Source organism: Engystomops pustulosus, chromosome 9 (assembly GCF_040894005.1).
Source record: "Engystomops pustulosus chromosome 9, aEngPut4.maternal, whole genome shotgun sequence".
In the NCBI taxonomy this organism is placed as follows: Eukaryota; Metazoa; Chordata; class Amphibia; order Anura; family Leptodactylidae; genus Engystomops; species Engystomops pustulosus.
The window spans coordinates 66,061,165-66,077,903 of record NC_092419.1 but is presented as its reverse complement, the minus strand read 5'-3'; the positions used below and the strand labels follow the sequence as shown (position 1 = coordinate 66,077,903).

The 16,739-nt window shown below is 45.1% G+C and overlaps 45 pseudogenes; all 45 read right to left on the bottom strand.

Moving 5' to 3' along the window:
* Window positions 1-361: 361 nt before the first annotated feature.
* Window positions 362-480, bottom strand: LOC140090516 (5S ribosomal RNA; annotated as a pseudogene).
* A 70-nt stretch (window positions 481-550) lies between these two features.
* Window positions 551-669, bottom strand: LOC140099143 (5S ribosomal RNA; annotated as a pseudogene).
* Window positions 670-1,117: 448 nt separating this feature from the next.
* Window positions 1,118-1,236, bottom strand: LOC140083034 (5S ribosomal RNA; annotated as a pseudogene).
* Window positions 1,237-1,306: 70 nt separating this feature from the next.
* LOC140079963 (5S ribosomal RNA) lies at window positions 1,307-1,425 on the bottom strand (annotated as a pseudogene).
* A 70-nt stretch (window positions 1,426-1,495) lies between these two features.
* Window positions 1,496-1,614, bottom strand: LOC140083367 (5S ribosomal RNA; annotated as a pseudogene).
* Window positions 1,615-1,684: 70 nt separating this feature from the next.
* Window positions 1,685-1,803, bottom strand: LOC140094674 (5S ribosomal RNA; annotated as a pseudogene).
* Window positions 1,804-1,873: 70 nt separating this feature from the next.
* On the bottom strand, window positions 1,874-1,992 carry LOC140098352 (5S ribosomal RNA; annotated as a pseudogene).
* Window positions 1,993-2,587: 595 nt separating this feature from the next.
* Window positions 2,588-2,706, bottom strand: LOC140087795 (5S ribosomal RNA; annotated as a pseudogene).
* Window positions 2,707-2,776: 70 nt separating this feature from the next.
* LOC140082212 (5S ribosomal RNA) lies at window positions 2,777-2,895 on the bottom strand (annotated as a pseudogene).
* Window positions 2,896-3,153: 258 nt separating this feature from the next.
* On the bottom strand, window positions 3,154-3,272 carry LOC140100637 (5S ribosomal RNA; annotated as a pseudogene).
* A 259-nt stretch (window positions 3,273-3,531) lies between these two features.
* Window positions 3,532-3,650, bottom strand: LOC140093187 (5S ribosomal RNA; annotated as a pseudogene).
* Window positions 3,651-3,909: 259 nt separating this feature from the next.
* Window positions 3,910-4,028, bottom strand: LOC140089526 (5S ribosomal RNA; annotated as a pseudogene).
* Window positions 4,029-4,098: 70 nt separating this feature from the next.
* LOC140088705 (5S ribosomal RNA) lies at window positions 4,099-4,217 on the bottom strand (annotated as a pseudogene).
* A 594-nt stretch (window positions 4,218-4,811) lies between these two features.
* Window positions 4,812-4,930, bottom strand: LOC140079962 (5S ribosomal RNA; annotated as a pseudogene).
* Window positions 4,931-5,189: 259 nt separating this feature from the next.
* LOC140099142 (5S ribosomal RNA) lies at window positions 5,190-5,308 on the bottom strand (annotated as a pseudogene).
* Window positions 5,309-5,756: 448 nt separating this feature from the next.
* Window positions 5,757-5,875, bottom strand: LOC140093096 (5S ribosomal RNA; annotated as a pseudogene).
* A 787-nt stretch (window positions 5,876-6,662) lies between these two features.
* Window positions 6,663-6,781, bottom strand: LOC140086325 (5S ribosomal RNA; annotated as a pseudogene).
* Window positions 6,782-6,851: 70 nt separating this feature from the next.
* LOC140087794 (5S ribosomal RNA) lies at window positions 6,852-6,970 on the bottom strand (annotated as a pseudogene).
* Window positions 6,971-7,228: 258 nt separating this feature from the next.
* Window positions 7,229-7,347, bottom strand: LOC140100625 (5S ribosomal RNA; annotated as a pseudogene).
* A 217-nt stretch (window positions 7,348-7,564) lies between these two features.
* LOC140079961 (5S ribosomal RNA) lies at window positions 7,565-7,683 on the bottom strand (annotated as a pseudogene).
* A 259-nt stretch (window positions 7,684-7,942) lies between these two features.
* On the bottom strand, window positions 7,943-8,061 carry LOC140093186 (5S ribosomal RNA; annotated as a pseudogene).
* Window positions 8,062-8,131: 70 nt separating this feature from the next.
* LOC140094605 (5S ribosomal RNA) lies at window positions 8,132-8,250 on the bottom strand (annotated as a pseudogene).
* A 70-nt stretch (window positions 8,251-8,320) lies between these two features.
* On the bottom strand, window positions 8,321-8,439 carry LOC140088704 (5S ribosomal RNA; annotated as a pseudogene).
* A 594-nt stretch (window positions 8,440-9,033) lies between these two features.
* LOC140084921 (5S ribosomal RNA) lies at window positions 9,034-9,152 on the bottom strand (annotated as a pseudogene).
* A 217-nt stretch (window positions 9,153-9,369) lies between these two features.
* Window positions 9,370-9,488, bottom strand: LOC140086324 (5S ribosomal RNA; annotated as a pseudogene).
* Window positions 9,489-10,082: 594 nt separating this feature from the next.
* LOC140099141 (5S ribosomal RNA) lies at window positions 10,083-10,201 on the bottom strand (annotated as a pseudogene).
* Window positions 10,202-10,271: 70 nt separating this feature from the next.
* LOC140079960 (5S ribosomal RNA) lies at window positions 10,272-10,390 on the bottom strand (annotated as a pseudogene).
* Window positions 10,391-10,649: 259 nt separating this feature from the next.
* LOC140096111 (5S ribosomal RNA) lies at window positions 10,650-10,768 on the bottom strand (annotated as a pseudogene).
* A 70-nt stretch (window positions 10,769-10,838) lies between these two features.
* On the bottom strand, window positions 10,839-10,957 carry LOC140089524 (5S ribosomal RNA; annotated as a pseudogene).
* Window positions 10,958-11,027: 70 nt separating this feature from the next.
* LOC140088703 (5S ribosomal RNA) lies at window positions 11,028-11,146 on the bottom strand (annotated as a pseudogene).
* A 594-nt stretch (window positions 11,147-11,740) lies between these two features.
* Window positions 11,741-11,859, bottom strand: LOC140079958 (5S ribosomal RNA; annotated as a pseudogene).
* A 259-nt stretch (window positions 11,860-12,118) lies between these two features.
* On the bottom strand, window positions 12,119-12,237 carry LOC140099140 (5S ribosomal RNA; annotated as a pseudogene).
* A 448-nt stretch (window positions 12,238-12,685) lies between these two features.
* On the bottom strand, window positions 12,686-12,804 carry LOC140093095 (5S ribosomal RNA; annotated as a pseudogene).
* A 70-nt stretch (window positions 12,805-12,874) lies between these two features.
* LOC140079957 (5S ribosomal RNA) lies at window positions 12,875-12,993 on the bottom strand (annotated as a pseudogene).
* Window positions 12,994-13,776: 783 nt separating this feature from the next.
* Window positions 13,777-13,895, bottom strand: LOC140084920 (5S ribosomal RNA; annotated as a pseudogene).
* Window positions 13,896-14,112: 217 nt separating this feature from the next.
* On the bottom strand, window positions 14,113-14,231 carry LOC140086323 (5S ribosomal RNA; annotated as a pseudogene).
* Window positions 14,232-14,301: 70 nt separating this feature from the next.
* On the bottom strand, window positions 14,302-14,420 carry LOC140087792 (5S ribosomal RNA; annotated as a pseudogene).
* A 405-nt stretch (window positions 14,421-14,825) lies between these two features.
* On the bottom strand, window positions 14,826-14,944 carry LOC140099139 (5S ribosomal RNA; annotated as a pseudogene).
* Window positions 14,945-15,014: 70 nt separating this feature from the next.
* Window positions 15,015-15,133, bottom strand: LOC140079956 (5S ribosomal RNA; annotated as a pseudogene).
* A 259-nt stretch (window positions 15,134-15,392) lies between these two features.
* LOC140093185 (5S ribosomal RNA) lies at window positions 15,393-15,511 on the bottom strand (annotated as a pseudogene).
* Window positions 15,512-15,581: 70 nt separating this feature from the next.
* LOC140092637 (5S ribosomal RNA) lies at window positions 15,582-15,700 on the bottom strand (annotated as a pseudogene).
* Window positions 15,701-15,770: 70 nt separating this feature from the next.
* LOC140088699 (5S ribosomal RNA) lies at window positions 15,771-15,889 on the bottom strand (annotated as a pseudogene).
* A 70-nt stretch (window positions 15,890-15,959) lies between these two features.
* LOC140079955 (5S ribosomal RNA) lies at window positions 15,960-16,078 on the bottom strand (annotated as a pseudogene).
* Window positions 16,079-16,337: 259 nt separating this feature from the next.
* On the bottom strand, window positions 16,338-16,456 carry LOC140093184 (5S ribosomal RNA; annotated as a pseudogene).
* Window positions 16,457-16,526: 70 nt separating this feature from the next.
* LOC140088698 (5S ribosomal RNA) lies at window positions 16,527-16,645 on the bottom strand (annotated as a pseudogene).
* Window positions 16,646-16,739: the final 94 nt, after the last annotated feature.

The window sequence follows — 16,739 nt, the reverse complement described above, 5'->3', positions numbered from 1 at the left end:
CTAACACATTTTCACGTTCAAAAAGGTCAATGGAACTTGGGATTCCCAGCCAGTCTCCCATGCTGGTACTTGCCAAGCCTTAAGCTGCAACGCTGCTGCGATCTGACAAGAGCATGCACATTCAGCTTAGAATGGCCGTTGACAGCAGCTGTTCAATTTGAACCTTCTTTTACTATCTCATAGAGAAACTAACTCAATTTTCAGGTTCAAAAAGGTCAATGGAACTTGGGATTCCCAGCCAGTCTCCCATGCTGGTACTTGCCAAGCCTTAGCTTAGAATGGGCATTGACAGCAGCTGTTCAATTTGAACCTTCTTTTACTATCTCATAGAGAAACTAACACAATTTTCAGGTTAAAAAAAGGTCAACGGAACTTGGGATTCCCAGCCAGTCTCCCATGCTGGTACTTGCCAAGCCTTAAGCTGCATTGCTGCTGCGATCTGACGAGAGCAGGAACATTCAGCTTAGAATGGCTGTTGACAGCAGCTGTTCAATTTGAACCTTCTTTTAAGATCTTTGACAGAGAAAGTAACAATTTTCAGGTTCAAAAAGGTCAACGGAACTTGGGATTCCCAGCCAGTCTCCCATGCTGGTACTTGCCAAGCCTTAAGCTGCATTGCTGCTGCGATCTGACGAGAGCAGGCACATTCAGCTTAGAATGGCCGTTGACAGCAGCTGCCTAATTTCTACTTTCTTTCACTATCTCATAGAGAAACTAACACAATTTTCAGGTTCAAAAAGGTCAACAGAACTTGGGTTTCCCAGCCAGTCTCCCATGCTGGTACTTGCCAAGCCTTAAGCTGCATCGCTGCTGCGATCTGACAAGAGCACGCACATTCAGCTTACAATGGCCGTTGACAGCAGCTGTTTAATTTGAACCTTCTTTTACTATCTCATAGAGAAACTAACACAATTTTCAGGTTTAAAAAGGTCAACGGAACTTGGAATTCCCAGCCAGTCTCCCATGCTGGTACTTGCCAAGCCTTAAGCTGCATTGCTCCTGCAATCTGACAAGAGCAGGCACATTCAGCTTAGAATGGGCGTTGACAGCAGCTGTTCAATTTGAACCTTCTTTTACTATCTCATAGAGAAACTAACACAATTTTCAGGTTCAAAAAGGTCAACGGAACTTGAGATTCCCAGCCAGTCTCCCATGCTGGTACTTGCCAAGCCTTAAGCTGCATTGCTGCTGCGATCTGACGAGAGCAGGCACATTCAGCTTAGAATGGCCGTTGACAGCAGTTGTTCAATTTGAACCTTCTTTTACTATCTCATAGAGAAACTAACACAATTTTCAGGTTCAAAAAGGTCAACAGAACTTGGGATTCCCAGCCAGTCTCCCATGCTGGTACTTGCCAAGCCTTAAGCTGCATTGCTGCTGCGATCTGACGAGAGCAGGCACATTCAGCTTAGAATGGCCGTTGACAGCAGCTGTTCAATTTGAACCTTCTTTTACTATCTCATAGAGAAACTAACACAATTTTCAGGTTCAAAAAGGTCAACAGAACTTGGGATTCCCAGACAGTCTCCCATGCTGGTACTTGCCAAGCCTTAAGCTGCATTGCTGCTGCGATCTGACGAGAGCAGGCACATTCAGCTTAGAATGGCCGTTGATAGCAGCTGTTCAGTTTGAACCTTCTTTTACTATCTCATAGAGAAACTAACACAATTTTCAGGTTCAAAAAGGTCAACGGAACTTGGGATTCCGAGCCAGTCTCCCATGCTGGTACTTGCCAAACCTTAAGCTGCATTGCTGCTGCGATCTGACGAGAGCAGGCACATTCAGCTTAGAATGGCCGTTGACAGCAGCTGTTCAATTTGAACCTTCTTTTACCATATTTGACAGAGAAACTAACAATTTTCAGGTTCAAAAAGGTCAACGGAATGTGGGATTCCCAGCCAGTCTCCCATGCTGGTACTTGCCAAGCCTTAAGCTGCATTGCTGCTGCGATCTGACGAGAGCAGGCACATTCAGCTTAGAATGGCCGTTGACAGCAGCTGCCTAATTTCTACTTTCTTTTACTATCTCATAGAGAAACTAACACAATTTTCAGGTTCAAAAAGGTCAACAGAACTTGGGATTCCCAGCCAGTCTCCCATGCTGGTACTTGCCAAGCCTTAAGCTGCAACGCTGCTGCGATCTGACAAGAGCATGCACATTCAGCTTAGAATGGCCGTTGACAGCAGCTGTTCAATTTGAACCTTCTTTTACTATCTCATAGAGAAACTAACTCAATTTTCAGGTTCAAAAAGGTCAATGGAACTTGGGATTCCCAGCCAGTCTCCCATGCTGGTACTTGCCAAGCCTTAGCTTAGAATGGGCGTTGACAGCAGCTGTTCAATTTGAACCTTCTTTTACTATCTCATAGAGAAACTAACACAATTTTCAGGTTCAAAAAAGTCAACGGAACTTGGGATTCCCAGCCAGTCTCCCATGCTGGTACTTGCCAAACCTTAAGCTGCATTGCTGCTGCGATCTGACGAGAGCAGGCACATTCAGCTTAGAATGGCCGTTGACAGCAGCTGTTCAATTTGAACCTTCTTTTACCATCTTTGACAGAGAAACTAACAATTTTCAGGTTCAAAAAGGTCAACAGAACATGGGATTCCCAGCCAGTCTCCCATGCTGGTACTTGCCAAGCCTTAAGCTGCATTGCTGCTGCGATCTGACGAGAGCAGGCACATTCAGCTTAGAATGGCCGTTGACAGCAGCAGCCTAATTTCTACTTTCTTTTACTATCTCATAGAGAAACTAACACAATTTTCAGGTTCAAAAAGGTCAACAGAACTTGGGATTCCCAGGCAGTCTCCCATGCTGGTACTTGCCAAGCCTTAAGCTGCAACGCTGCTGCGATCTGATGAGAGCAGGCACATTCAGCTTAGAATGGCCGTTGACAGCAGCTGTTCAATTTGAACCTTCTTTTACTATCTCATAGAGAAACTAACACAATTTTCAGGTTCAAAAAGGTCAATGGAACTTGGGATTCCCTGCCAGTCTCCCATGCTGGTACTTGCCAAGCCTTAAGCTGCATTGCTGCTGCGATCTGACGAGAGCAGGCACATTCAGCTTAGAATGGCCGTTGACAGCAGCTGTTCAATTTGAACCTTCTTTTACTATCTCATAGAGAAACTAACACATTTTCAGGTTCAAAAAGGTCAACGGAACTTGGGATTCCCAGCCAGTCTCCCATGCTGGTACTTGCCAAGCCTTAAGCTGCATTGCTGCTGCGATCTGATGAGAGCAGGCACATTCAGCTTAGAATGGCCGTTGACAGCAGCTGTTCAATTTGAACCTTCTTTTACTATCTCATAGAGAAACTAACACAATTTTCAGGTTCAAAAAGGTCAATGGAACTTGGGATTCCCTGCCAGTCTCCCATGCTGGTACTTGCCAAGCCTTAAGCTGCATTGCTGCTGCGATCTGACAAGAGCACACACATTCAGCTTAGAAGGGCCGTTGACAGCAGCTGTTCAATTTGAACCTTCTTTTACTATCTCATAGAGAAACTAACACAATTTTCAGGTTCAAAAAGGTCAACAGAACTTGGGATTCCCAGCCAGTCTCCCATGCTGGTACTTGCCAAGCCTTAAGCTGCATTGCTGCTGCGATCTGACGAGAGCAGGCACATTCAGCTTAGAATGGGCGTTGACAGCAGCTGTTCAATTTGAACCTTCTTTTACTATCTCATAGAGAAACTAACACAATTTTCAGGTTCAAAAAGGTCAACAGAACTTGGGATTCCCTGCCAGTCTCCCATGCTGGTACTTGCCAAGCCTTAAGCTGCATTGCTGCTGCGATCTGACAAGAGCACACACATTCAGCTTAGAAGGGCCGTTGACAGCAGCTGTTCAATTTGAACCTTCTTTTACTATCTCATAGAGAAACTAACACAATTTTCAGGTTCAAAAAGGTCAACAGAACTTGGGATTCCCAGCCAGTCTCCCATGCTGGTACTTGCCAAACCTTAAGCTGCATTGCTGCTGCGATCTGACGAGAGCAGGCACATTCAGCTTAATATGGCCGTTGACAGCAGCTGTTCAATTTGAACCTTCTTTTACCATCTTTGACAGAGAAACTAACAATTTTCAGGTTCAAAAAGGTCAACGGAACGTGGGATTCCCAGCCAGTCTCCCATGCTGGTACTTGCCAAGCCTTAAGCTGCATTGCTGCTGCGATCTGACGAGAGCAGGCACATTCAGCTTAGAATGGCCGTTGACAGCAGCTGCCTAATTTCTACTTTCTTTTACTATCTCATAGAGAAACTAACACAATTTTCAGGTTCAAAAAGGTCAACAGAACTTGGGATTCCCAGCCAGTCTCCCATGCTGGTACTTGCCAAGCCTTAAGCTGCAACGCTGCTGCGATCTGACAAGAGCATGCACATTCAGCTTAGAATGGCCGTTGACAGCAGCTGTTCAATTTGAACCTTCTTTTACTATCTCATAGAGAAACTAACACATTTTCAGGTTCAAAAAGGTCAACGGAACTTGGGATTCCCAGCCAGTCTCCCATGCTGGTACTTGCCAAGCCTTAAGCTGCAACGCTGCTGCGATCTGACAAGAGCATGCACATTCAGCTTAGAATGGCCGTTGACAGCAGCTGTTCAATTTGAACCTTCTTTTACTATCTCATAGAGAAACTAACTCAATTTTCAGGTTCAAAAAGGTCAATGGAACTTGGGATTCCCAGCCAGTCTCCCATGCTGGTACTTGCCAAGCCTTAGCTTAGAATGGGCGTTGACAGCAGCTGTTCAATTTGAACCTTCTTTTACTATCTCATAGAGAAACTAACACAATTTTCAGGTTCAAAAAGGTCAACAGAACTTGGGATTCCCAGCCAGTCTCCCATGCTGGTACTTGCCAAGCCTTAAGCTGCATTGCTGCTGCGATCTGACGAGAGCAGGCACATTCAGCTTAGAATGGCCGTTGACAGCAGCTGTTCAATTTGAACCTTCTTTTACTATCTCATAGAGAAACTAACACAATTTTCAGGTTCAAAAAGGTCAACAGAACTTGGGATTCACAGCCAGTCTCCCATGCTGGTTTTTGCCAAGCCTTAAGCTGCATTGCTGCTGCGATCTGACGAGAGCAGGCACATTCAGCTGAGAATGGCCGTTGACAGCAGCTGTTCAATTTGAACCTTCTTTTACCATCTTTGACAGAGAAACTAACAATTTTCAGGTTCAAAAAGGTCAACGGAACTTGGGATTCCCAGCCAGTCTCCCATGCTGGTACTTGCCAAGCCTTAAGCTGCATTGCTGCTGCGATCTGACGAGAGCAGGCACATTCAGCTTAGAATGGCCGTTGACAGCAGCTGCCTAATTTCTACTTTGTTTTACTATCTCATAGAGAAACTAACACAATTGTCAGGTTCAAAAAGGTCAAGAGAACTTGGGATTCCCAGCCAGACTCCCATGCTGGTACTTGCCAAGCCTTAAGCTGCAACGCTGCTGCGATCTGACAAGAGCATGCACATTCAGCTTAGAATGGCAGTTGACAGCAGCTGTTCAATTTGAACCTTCTTTTACTATCTCATAGAGAAACTAACACAATTTTCAGGTTCAAAAAGTCAATGGAACTTGGGATTCCCAGCCAGTCTCCCATGCTGGTACTTGCCAAGCCTTAAGCTGCATTGCTGCTGCGATCTGACGAGAGCAGGCGCATTCAGCTTAGAATGGCCGTTGACAGCAGCTGTTCAATTTGAACCTTCTTTTACTATCTCATAGAGAAACTAACACAATTTTCAGGTTAAAAAAAGGTCAACGGAACTTATGATTCCCAGCCAGTCTCCCATGCTGGTACTTGCCAAGCCTTAAGCTGCATTGCTGCTGCGATCTGACGAGAGCAGGCACATTCAGCTTAGAATGGCCGTTGACAGCAGCTGTTCAATTTGAACCTTCTTTTACTATCTCATAGAGAAACTAACACAATTTTCAGGTTCAAAAAGGTCAACGGAACTTGGGACTCCCAGCCAGTCTCCCATGCTGGTACTTGCCAAGCCTTAAGCTGCATTGCTTCTGCGATCTGACGAGAGCAGGCACATTAAGCTTAGTAGAATGGCCGTTGACAGCAGTTGTTCAATTTGAACCTTCTTTTACTATCTCATAGAGAAACTAACACGATTTTCAGGTTCAAAAATGTCAACAGAACTTGGGATTCCCAGCCAGTCTCCCATGCTGGTACTTGCAAAGCCTTAAGCTGCATTGCTGCTGCGATCTGACCAGAGCATGCACATTCAGCTTAGAATGGCTGTTGACAGCAGCTGTTCAATTTGAACATTCTTTTACTATCTCATAGAGAAACTAACACAATTTTCAGGTTCAAAAAGGTCAATGGAACTTGGGATTCCCAGCTAGTCTCCCATGCTGGTACTTGCCAAGCCTTAAGCTGCATTGCTGCTGCGATCTGACAAGAGCATGCACATTCAGCTTAGAATGGCCGTTGACAGCAGCTGTTCAATTTGAACCTTCTTTTACTATCTCATAGAGAAACTAACTCAATTTTCAGGTTCAAAAAGGTCAATGGAACTTGGGATTCCCAGCCAGTCTCCCATGCTGGTACTTGCCAAGCCTTAGCTTAGAATGGGCGTTGACAGCAGCTGTTCAATTTGAACCTTCTTTTACTATCTCATAGAGAAACTAACACAATTTTCAGGTTCAAAAAGGTCAACGGAACTTGGGATTCCCAGCCAGTCTCCCATGCTGGTACTTGCCAAACCTTAAGCTGCATTGCTGCTGCGATCTGACGAGAGCAGGCACATTCAGCTTAGAATGGCCGTTGACAGCAGCTGTTCAATTTGAACCTTCTTTTACCATCTTTGACAGAGAAACTAACAATTTTCAGGTTCAAAAAGGTCAACAGAACATGGGATTCCCAGCCAGTCTCCCATGCTGGTACTTGCCAAGCCTTAAGCTGCATTGCTGCTGCGATCTGACGAGAGCAGGCACATTCAGCTTAGAATGGCCGTTGACAGCAGCTGCCTAATTTCTACTTTCTTTTACTATCTCATAGAGAAACTAACACAATTTTCAGGTTCAAAAAGGTCAACAGAACTTGGGATTCCCAGGCAGTCTCCCATGCTGGTACTTGCCAAGCCTTAAGCTGCAACGCTGCTGCGATCTGACAAGAGCATGCACATTCAGCTTAGAATGGCCGTTGACAGCAGCTGTTCAATTTGAACCTTCTTTTACTATCTCATAGAGAAACTAACACATTTTCAGGTTCAAAAAGGTCAACGGAACTTGGGATTCCCAGCCAGTCTCCCATGCTGGTACTTGCCAAGCCTTAAGCTGCATTGCTGCTGCGATCTGATGAGAGCAGGCACATTCAGCTTAGAATGGCCGTTGACAGCAGCTGTTCAATTTGAACCTTCTTTTACTATCTCATAGAGAAACTAACTCAATTTTCAGGTTCAAAAAGGTCAATGGAACTTGGGATTCCCAGCCAGTCTCCCATGCTGGTACTTGCCAAGCCTTAGCTTAGAATGGGCGTTGACAGCAGCTGTTCAATTTGAACCTTCTTTTACTATCTCATAGAGAAACTAATACAATTTTCAGGTTCAAAAAGGTCAACAGAACTTGGGATTCCCAGCCAGTCTCCCATGCTGGTACTTGCCAAGCCTTAAGCTGCATTGCTGCTGCGATCTGACGAGAGCAGGCACATTCAGCTTAGAATGGCCGTTGACAGCAGCTGTTCAATTTGAACCTTCTTTTACTATCTCATAGAGAAACTAACACAATTTTCAGGTTCAAAAAGGTCAATGGAACTTGGGATTCCCTGCCAGTCTCCCATGCTGGTACTTGCCAAGCCTTAAGCTGCATTGCTGCTGCGATCTGACAAGAGCACACACATTCAGCTTAGAAGGGCCGTTGACAGCAGCTGTTCAATTTGAACCTTCTTTTACTATCTCATAGAGAAACTAACACAATTTTCAGGTTCAAAAAGGTCAACAGAACTTGGGATTCCCAGCCAGTCTCCCATGCTGGTACTTGCCAAGCCTTAAGCTGCATTGCTGCTGCGATCTGACGAGAGCAGGCACATTCAGCTTAGAATGGGCGTTGACAGCAGCTGTTCAATTTGAACCTTCTTTTACTATCTCATAGAGAAACTAACACAATTTTCAGGTTCAAAAAGGTCAACAAAACTTGGGATTCCCAGCCAGTCTCCCATGCTGGTACTTGCCAAACCTTAAGCTGCATTGCTGCTGCGATCTGACGAGAGCAGGCACATTCAGCTTAATATGGCCGTTGACAGCAGCTGTTCAATTTGAACCTTCTTTTACCATCTTTGACAGAGAAACTAGCAATTTTCAGGTTCAAAAAGGTCAACGGAACGTGGGATTCCCAGCCAGTCTCCCATGCTGGTACTTGCCAAGCCTTAAGCTGCATTGCTGCTGCGATCTGACGAGAGCAGGCACATTCAGCTTAGAATGGCCGTTGACAGCAGCTGCCTAATTTCTACTTTCTTTTACTATCTCATAGAGAAACTAACACAATTTTCAGGTTCAAAAAGGTCAACAGAACTTGGGATTCCCAGCCAGTCTCTCATGCTGGTACTTGCCAAGCCTTAAGCTGCAACGCTGCTGCGATCTGACAAGAGCATGCACATTCAGCTTAGAATGGCCGTTGACAGCAGCTGTTCAATTTGAACCTTCTTTTACTATCTCATAGAGAAACTAACACATTTTCAGGTTCAAAAAGGTCAACGGAACTTGGGATTCCCAGCCAGTCTCCCATGCTGGTACTTGCCAAGCCTTAAGCTGCAACGCTGCTGCGATCTGACAAGAGCATGCACATTCAGCTTAGAATGGCCGTTGACAGCAGCTGTTCAATTTGAACCTTCTTTTACTATCTCATAGAGAAACTAACTCAATTTTCAGGTTCAAAAAGGTCAATGGAACTTGGGATTCCCAGCCAGTCTCCCATGCTGGTACTTGCCAAGCCTTAGCTTAGAATGGGCGTTGACAGCAGCTGTTCAATTTGAACCTTCTTTTACTATCTCATAGAGAAACTAACACAATTTTCAGGTTCAAAAAGGTCAACAGAACTTGGGATTCCCAGCCAGTCTCCCATGCTGGTACTTGCCAAACCTTAAGCTGCATTGCTGCTGCGTTCTGACGAGAGCAGGCACATTCAGCTTAGAATGGCCGTTGACAGCAGCTGTTCAATTTGAACCTTCTTTTACTATCTCATAGAGAAACTAACTCAATTTTCAGGTTCAAAAAGGTCAATGGAACTTGGGATTCCCAGCCAGTCTCCCATGCTGGTACTTGCCAAGCCTTAGCTTAGAATGGGCGTTGACAGCAGCTGTTCAATTTGAACCTTCTTTTACTATCTCATAGAGAAACTAACACAATTTTCAGGTTCAAAAAGGTCAACGGAACTTGGGATTCCCAGCCAGTCTCCCATGCTGGTACTTGCCAAACCTTAAGCTGCATTGCTGCTGCGATCTGACGAGAGCAGGCACATTCAGCTTAGAATGGCCGTTGACAGCAGCTGTTCAATTTGAACCTTCTTTTACCATCTTTGACAGAGAAACTAACAATTTTCAGGTTCAAAAAGGTCAAGAGAACATGGGATTCCCAGCCAGTCTCCCATGCTGGTACTTGCCAAGCCTTAAGCTGCATTGCTGCTGCGATCTGACGAGAGCAGGCACATTCAGCTTAGAATGGCCGTTGACAGCAGCTGCCTAATTTCTACTTTCTTTTACTATCTCATAGAGAAACTAACACAATTTTCAGGTTCAAAAAGGTCAACAGAACTTGGGATTCCCAGGCAGTCTCCCATGCTGGTACTTGCCAAGCCTTAAGCTGCAACGCTGCTGCGATCTGACAAGAGCATGCACATTCAGCTTAGAATGGCCGTTGACAGCAGCTGTTCAATTTGAACCTTCTTTTACTATCTCATAGAGAAACTAACACATTTTCAGGTTCAAAAAGGTCAACGGAACTTGGGATTCCCAGCCAGTCTCCCATGCTGGTACTTGCCAAGCCTTAGCTTAGAATGGGCGTTGACAGCAGCTGTTCAATTTGAACCTTCTTTTACTATCTCATAGAGAAACTAACACAATTTTCAGGTTCAAAAAGGTCAACGGAACTTGGGATTCCCAGCCAGTCTCCCATGCTGGTACTTGCCAAGCCTTAAGCTGCATTGCTGCTGCGATCTGACGAGAGCAGGCACATTCAGCTTAGAATGGCCGTTGACAGCAGCTGTTCAATTTGAACCTTCTTTTACTATCTCATAGAGAAACTAATACAATTTTCAGGTTCAAAAAGGTCAACAGAACTTGGGATTCCCAGCCAGTCTCCCATGCTGGTACTTGCCAAGCCTTAAGCTGCATTGCTGCTGCGATCTGACGAGAGCAGGCACATTCAGCTTAGAATGGCCGTTGACAGCAGCTGTTCAATTTGAACCTTCTTTTACTATCTCATAGAGAAACTAACACAATTTTCAGGTTCAAAAAGGTCAATGGAACTTGGGATTCCCTGCCAGTCTCCCATGCTGGTACTTGCCAAGCCTTAAGCTGCATTGCTGCTGCGATCTGACAAGAGCACACACATTCAGCTTAGAAGGGCCGTTGACAGCAGCTGTTCAATTTGAACCTTCTTTTACTATCTCATAGAGAAACTAACACAATTTTCAGGTTCAAAAAGGTCAACAGAACTTGGGATTCCCAGCCAGTCTCCCATGCTGGTACTTGCCAAGCCTTAAGCTGCATTGCTGCTGCGATCTGAAGAGAGCAGGCACATTCAGCTTAGAATGGGCGTTGACAGCAGCTGTTCAATTTGAACCTTCTTTTACTATCTCATAGAGAAACTAACACAATTTTCAGGTTCAAAAAGGTCAACAGAACTTGGGATTCCCAGCCAGTCTCCCATGCTGGTACTTGCCAAACCTTAAGCTGCATTGCTGCTGCGATCTGACGAGAGCAGGCACATTCAGCTTAATATGGCCGTTGACAGCAGCTGTTCAATTTGAACCTTCTATTACCATCTTTGACAGAGAAACTAACAATTTTCAGGTTCAAAAAGGTCAACGGAACGTGGGATTCCCAGCCAGTCTCCCATGCTGGTACTTGCCAAGCCTTAAGCTGCATTGCTGCTGCGATCTGACGAGAGCAGGCACATTCAGCTTAGAATGGCCGTTGACAGCAGCTGCCTAATTTCTACTTTCTTTTACTATCTCATAGAGAAACTAACACAATTTTCAGGTTCAAAAAGGTCAACAGAACTTGGGATTCCCAGCCAGTCTCCCATGCTGGTACTTGCCAAGCCTTAAGCTGCAACGCTGCTGCGATCTGACAAGAGCATGCACATTCAGCTTAGAATGGCCGTTGACAGCAGCTGTTCAATTTGAACCTTCTTTTACTATCTCATAGAGAAACTAACACATTTTCAGGTTCAAAAAGGTCAACGGAACTTGGGATTCCCAGCCAGTCTCCCATGCTGGTACTTGCCAAGCCTTAAGCTGCAACGCTGCTGCGATCTGACAAGAGCATGCACATTCAGCTTAGAATGGCCGTTGACAGCAGCTGTTCAATTTGAACCTTCTTTTACTATCTCATAGAGAAACTAACTCAATTTTCAGGTTCAAAAAGGTCAATGGAACTTGGGATTCCCAGCCAGTCTCCCATGCTGGTACTTGCCAAGCCTTAGCTTAGAATGGGCGTTGACAGCAGCTGTTCAATTTGAACCTTCTTTTACTATCTCATAGAGAAACTAACACAATTTTCAGGTTCAAAAAGGTCAACAGAACTTGGGATTCCCAGCCAGTCTCCCATGCTGGTACTTGCCAAGCCTTAAGCTGCATTGCTGCTGCGATCTGACGAGAGCAGGCACATTCAGCTTAGAATGGCCGTTGACAGCAGCTGTTCAATTTGAACCTTCTTTTACTATCTCATAGAGAAACTAACACAATTTTCAGGTTCAAAAAGGTCAACAGAACTTGGGATTCCCAGCCAGTCTCCCATGCTGGTTTTTGCCAAGCCTTAAGCTGCATTGCTGCTGCGATCTGACGAGAGCAGGCACATTCAGCTGAGAATGGCCGTTGACAGCAGCTGTTCAATTTGAACCTTCTTTTACCATCTTTGACAGAGAAACTAACAATTTTCAGGTTCAAAAAGGTCAACGGAACTTGGGATTCCCAGCCAGTCTCCCATGCTGGTACTTGCCAAGCCTTAAGCTGCATTGCTGCTGCGATCTGACGAGAGCAGGCACATTCAGCTTAGAATGGCCGTTGACAGCAGCTGCCTAATTTCTACTTTGTTTTACTATCTCATAGAGAAACTAACACAATTGTCAGGTTCAAAAAGGTCAAGAGAACTTGGGATTCCCAGCCAGACTCCCATGCTGGTACTTGCCAAGCCTTAAGCTGCAACGCTGCTGCGATCTGACAAGAGCATGCACATTCAGCTTAGAATGGCAGTTGACAGCAGCTGTTCAATTTGAACCTTCTTTTACTATCTCATAGAGAAACTAACACAATTTTCAGGTTCAAAAAGTCAATGGAACTTGGGATTCCCAGCCAGTCTCCCATGCTGGTACTTGCCAAGCCTTAAGCTGCATTGCTGCTGCGATCTGACGAGAGCAGGCGCATTCAGCTTAGAATGGCCGTTGACAGCAGCTGTTCAATTTGAACCTTCTTTTACTATCTCATAGAGAAACTAACACAATTTTCAGGTTAAAAAAAGGTCAACGGAACTTATGATTCCCAGCCAGTCTCCCATGCTGGTACTTGCCAAGCCTTAAGCTGCATTGCTGCTGCGATCTGACGAGAGCAGGCACATTCAGCTTAGAATGGCCGTTGACAGCAGCTGTTCAATTTGAACCTTCTTTTACTATCTCATAGAGAAACTAACACAATTTTCAGGTTCAAAAAGGTCAACAGAACTTGGGATTCCCAGCCAGTCTCCCATGCTGGTACTTGCCAAGCCTTAAGCTGCATTGCTGCTGCGATCTGACGAGAGCAGGCACATTCAGCTTAGAATGGCCGTTGACAGCAGCTGTTCAATTTGAACCTTCTTTTACTATCTCATAGAGAAACTAACACAATTTTCAGGTTCAAAAAGGTCAATGGAACTTGGGATTCCCTGCCAGTCTCCCATGCTGGTACTTGCCAAGCCTTAAGCTGCATTGCTGCTGCGATCTGACAAGAGCACACACATTCAGCTTAGAAGGGCCGTTGACAGCAGCTGCCTAATTTCTACTTTCTTTTACTATCTCATAGAGAAACTAACACAATTTTCAGGTTCAAAAAGGTCAACAGAACTTGGGATTCCCAGCCAGTCTCTCATGCTGGTACTTGCCAAGCCTTAAGCTGCAACGCTGCTGCGATCTGACAAGAGCATGCACATTCAGCTTAGAATGGCCGTTGACAGCAGCTGTTCAATTTGAACCTTCTTTTACTATCTCATAGAGAAACTAACACATTTTCAGGTTCAAAAAGGTCAACGGAACTTGGGATTCCCAGCCAGTCTCCCATGCTGGTACTTTCCAAGCCTTAAGCTGCAACGCTGCTGCGATCTGACAAGAGCATGCACATTCAGCTTAGAATGGCCGTTGACAGCAGCTGTTCAATTTGAACCTTCTTTTACTATCTCATAGAGAAACTAACTCAATTTTCAGGTTCAAAAAGGTCAATGGAACTTGGGATTCCCAGCCAGTCTCCCATGCTGGTACTTGCCAAGCCTTAGCTTAGAATGGGCGTTGACAGCAGCTGTTCAATTTGAACCTTCTTTTACTATCTCATAGAGAAACTAACACAATTTTCAGGTTCAAAAAGGTCAACAGAACTTGGGATTCCCAGCCAGTCTCCCATGCTGGTACTTGCCAAACCTTAAGCTGCATTGCTGCTGCGTTCTGACGAGAGCAGGCACATTCAGCTTAGAATGGCCGTTGACAGCAGCTGTTCAATTTGAACCTTCTTTTACTATCTCATAGAGAAACTAACTCAATTTTCAGGTTCAAAAAGGTCAATGGAACTTGGGATTCCCAGCCAGTCTCCCATGCTGGTACTTGCCAAGCCTTAGCTTAGAATGGGCGTTGACAGCAGCTGTTCAATTTGAACCTTCTTTTACTATCTCATAGAGAAACTAACACAATTTTCAGGTTCAAAAAGGTCAACGGAACTTGGGATTCCCAGCCAGTCTCCCATGCTGGTACTTGCCAAACCTTAAGCTGCATTGCTGCTGCGATCTGACGAGAGCAGGCACATTCAGCTTAGAATGGCCGTTGACAGCAGCTGTTCAATTTGAACCTTCTTTTACCATCTTTGACAGAGAAACTAACAATTTTCAGGTTCAAAAAGGTCAACAGAACATGGGATTCCCAGCCAGTCTCCCATGCTGGTACTTGCCAAGCCTTAAGCTGCATTGCTGCTGCGATCTGACGAGAGCAGGCACATTCAGCTTAGAATGGCCGTTGACAGCAGCTGCCTAATTTCTACTTTCTTTTACTATCTCATAGAGAAACTAACACAATTTTCAGGTTCAAAAAGGTCAACAGAACTTGGGATTCCCAGGCAGTCTCCCATGCTGGTACTTGCCAAGCCTTAAGCTGCAACGCTGCTGCGATCTGACAAGAGCATGCACATTCAGCTTAGAATGGCCGTTGACAGCAGCTGTTCAATTTGAACCTTCTTTTACTATCTCATAGAGAAACTAACACATTTTCAGGTTCAAAAAGGTCAACGGAACTTGGGATTCCCAGCCAGTCTCCCATGCTGGTACTTGCCAAGCCTTAGCTTAGAATGGGCGTTGACAGCAGCTGTTCAATTTGAACCTTCTTTTACTATCTCATAGAGAAACTAACACAATTTTCAGGTTCAAAAAGGTCAACGGAACTTGGGATTCCCAGCCAGTCTCCCATGCTGGTACTTGCCAAGCCTTAAGCTGCATTGCTGCTGCGATCTGACGAGAGCAGGCACATTCAGCTTAGAATGGCCGTTGACAGCAGCTGTTCAATTTGAACCTTCTTTTACTATCTCATAGAGAAACTAATACAATTTTCAGGTTCAAAAAGGTCAACAGAACTTGGGATTCCCAGCCAGTCTCCCATGCTGGTACTTGCCAAGCCTTAAGCTGCATTGCTGCTGCGATCTGACGAGAGCAGGCACATTCAGCTTAGAATGGCCGTTGACAGCAGCTGTTCAATTTGAACCTTCTTTTACTATCTCATAGAGAAACTAACACAATTTTCAGGTTCAAAAAGGTCAATGGAACTTGGGATTCCCTGCCAGTCTCCCATGCTGGTACTTGCCAAGCCTTAAGCTGCATTGCTGCTGCGATCTGACAAGAGCACACACATTCAGCTTAGAAGGGCCGTTGACAGCAGCTGTTCAATTTGAACCTTCTTTTACTATCTCATAGAGAAACTAACACAATTTTCAGGTTCAAAAAGGTCAACAGAACTTGGGATTCCCAGCCAGTCTCCCATGCTGGTACTTGCCAAGCCTTAAGCTGCATTGCTGCTGCGATCTGACGAGAGCAGGCACATTCAGCTTAGAATGGGCGTTGACAGCAGCTGTTCAATTTGAACCTTCTTTTACTATCTCATAGAGAAACTAACACAATTTTCAGGTTCAAAAAGGTCAACAGAACTTGGGATTCCCAGCCAGTCTCCCATGCTGGTACTTGCCAAACCTTAAGCTGCATTGCTGCTGCGGTCTGACGAGAGCAGGCACATTCAGCTTAATATGGCCGTTGACAGCAGCTGTTCAATTTGAACCTTCTTTTACCATCTTTGACAGAGAAACTAACAATTTTCAGGTTCAAAAAGGTCAACGGAACGTGGGATTCCCAGCCAGTCTCCCATGCTGGTACTTGCCAAGCCTTAAGCTGCATTGCTGCTGCGATCTGACGAGAGCAGGCACATTCAGCTTAGAATGGCCGTTGACAGCAGCTGTTCAATTTGAACCTTCTTTTACTATCTCATAGAGAAACTAATACAATTTTCAGGTTCAAAAAGGTCAACAGAACTTGGGATTCCCAGCCAGTCTCCCATGCTGGTACTTGCCAAGCCTTAAGCTGCATTGCTGCTGCGATCTGACGAGAGCAGGCACATTCAGCTTAGAATGGCCGTTGACAGCAGCTGTTCAATTTGAACCTTCTTTTACTATCTCATAGAGAAACTAACACAATTTTCAGGTTCAAAAAGGTCAATGGAACTTGGGATTCCCTGCCAGTCTCCCATGCTGGTACTTGCCAAGCCTTAAGCTGCATTGCTGCTGCGATCTGACAAGAGCACACACATTCAGCTTAGAAGGGCCGTTGACAGCAGCTGTTCAATTTGAACCTTCTTTTACTATCTCATAGAGAAACTAACACAATTTTCAGGTTCAAAAAGGTCAACAGAACTTGGGATTCCCAGCCAGTCTCCCATGCTGGTACTTGCCAAGCCTTAAGCTGCATTGCTGCTGCGATCTGACGAGAGCAGGCACATTCAGCTTAGAATGGGCGTTGACAGCAGCTGTTCAATTTGAACCTTCTTTTACTATCTCATAGAGAAACTAACACAATTTTCAGGTTCAAAAAGGTCAACGGAACGTGGGATTCCCAGCCAGTCTCCCATGCTGGTACTTGCCAAGCCTTAAGCTGCATTGCTGCTGCGATCTGACGAGAGCAGGCACATTCAGCTTAGAATGGCCGTTGACAGCAGCTGCCTAATTTCTACTTTCTTTTACTATCTCATAGAGAAACTAACACAATTTTCAGGTTCAAAAAGGTCAACAGAACTTGGGATTCCCA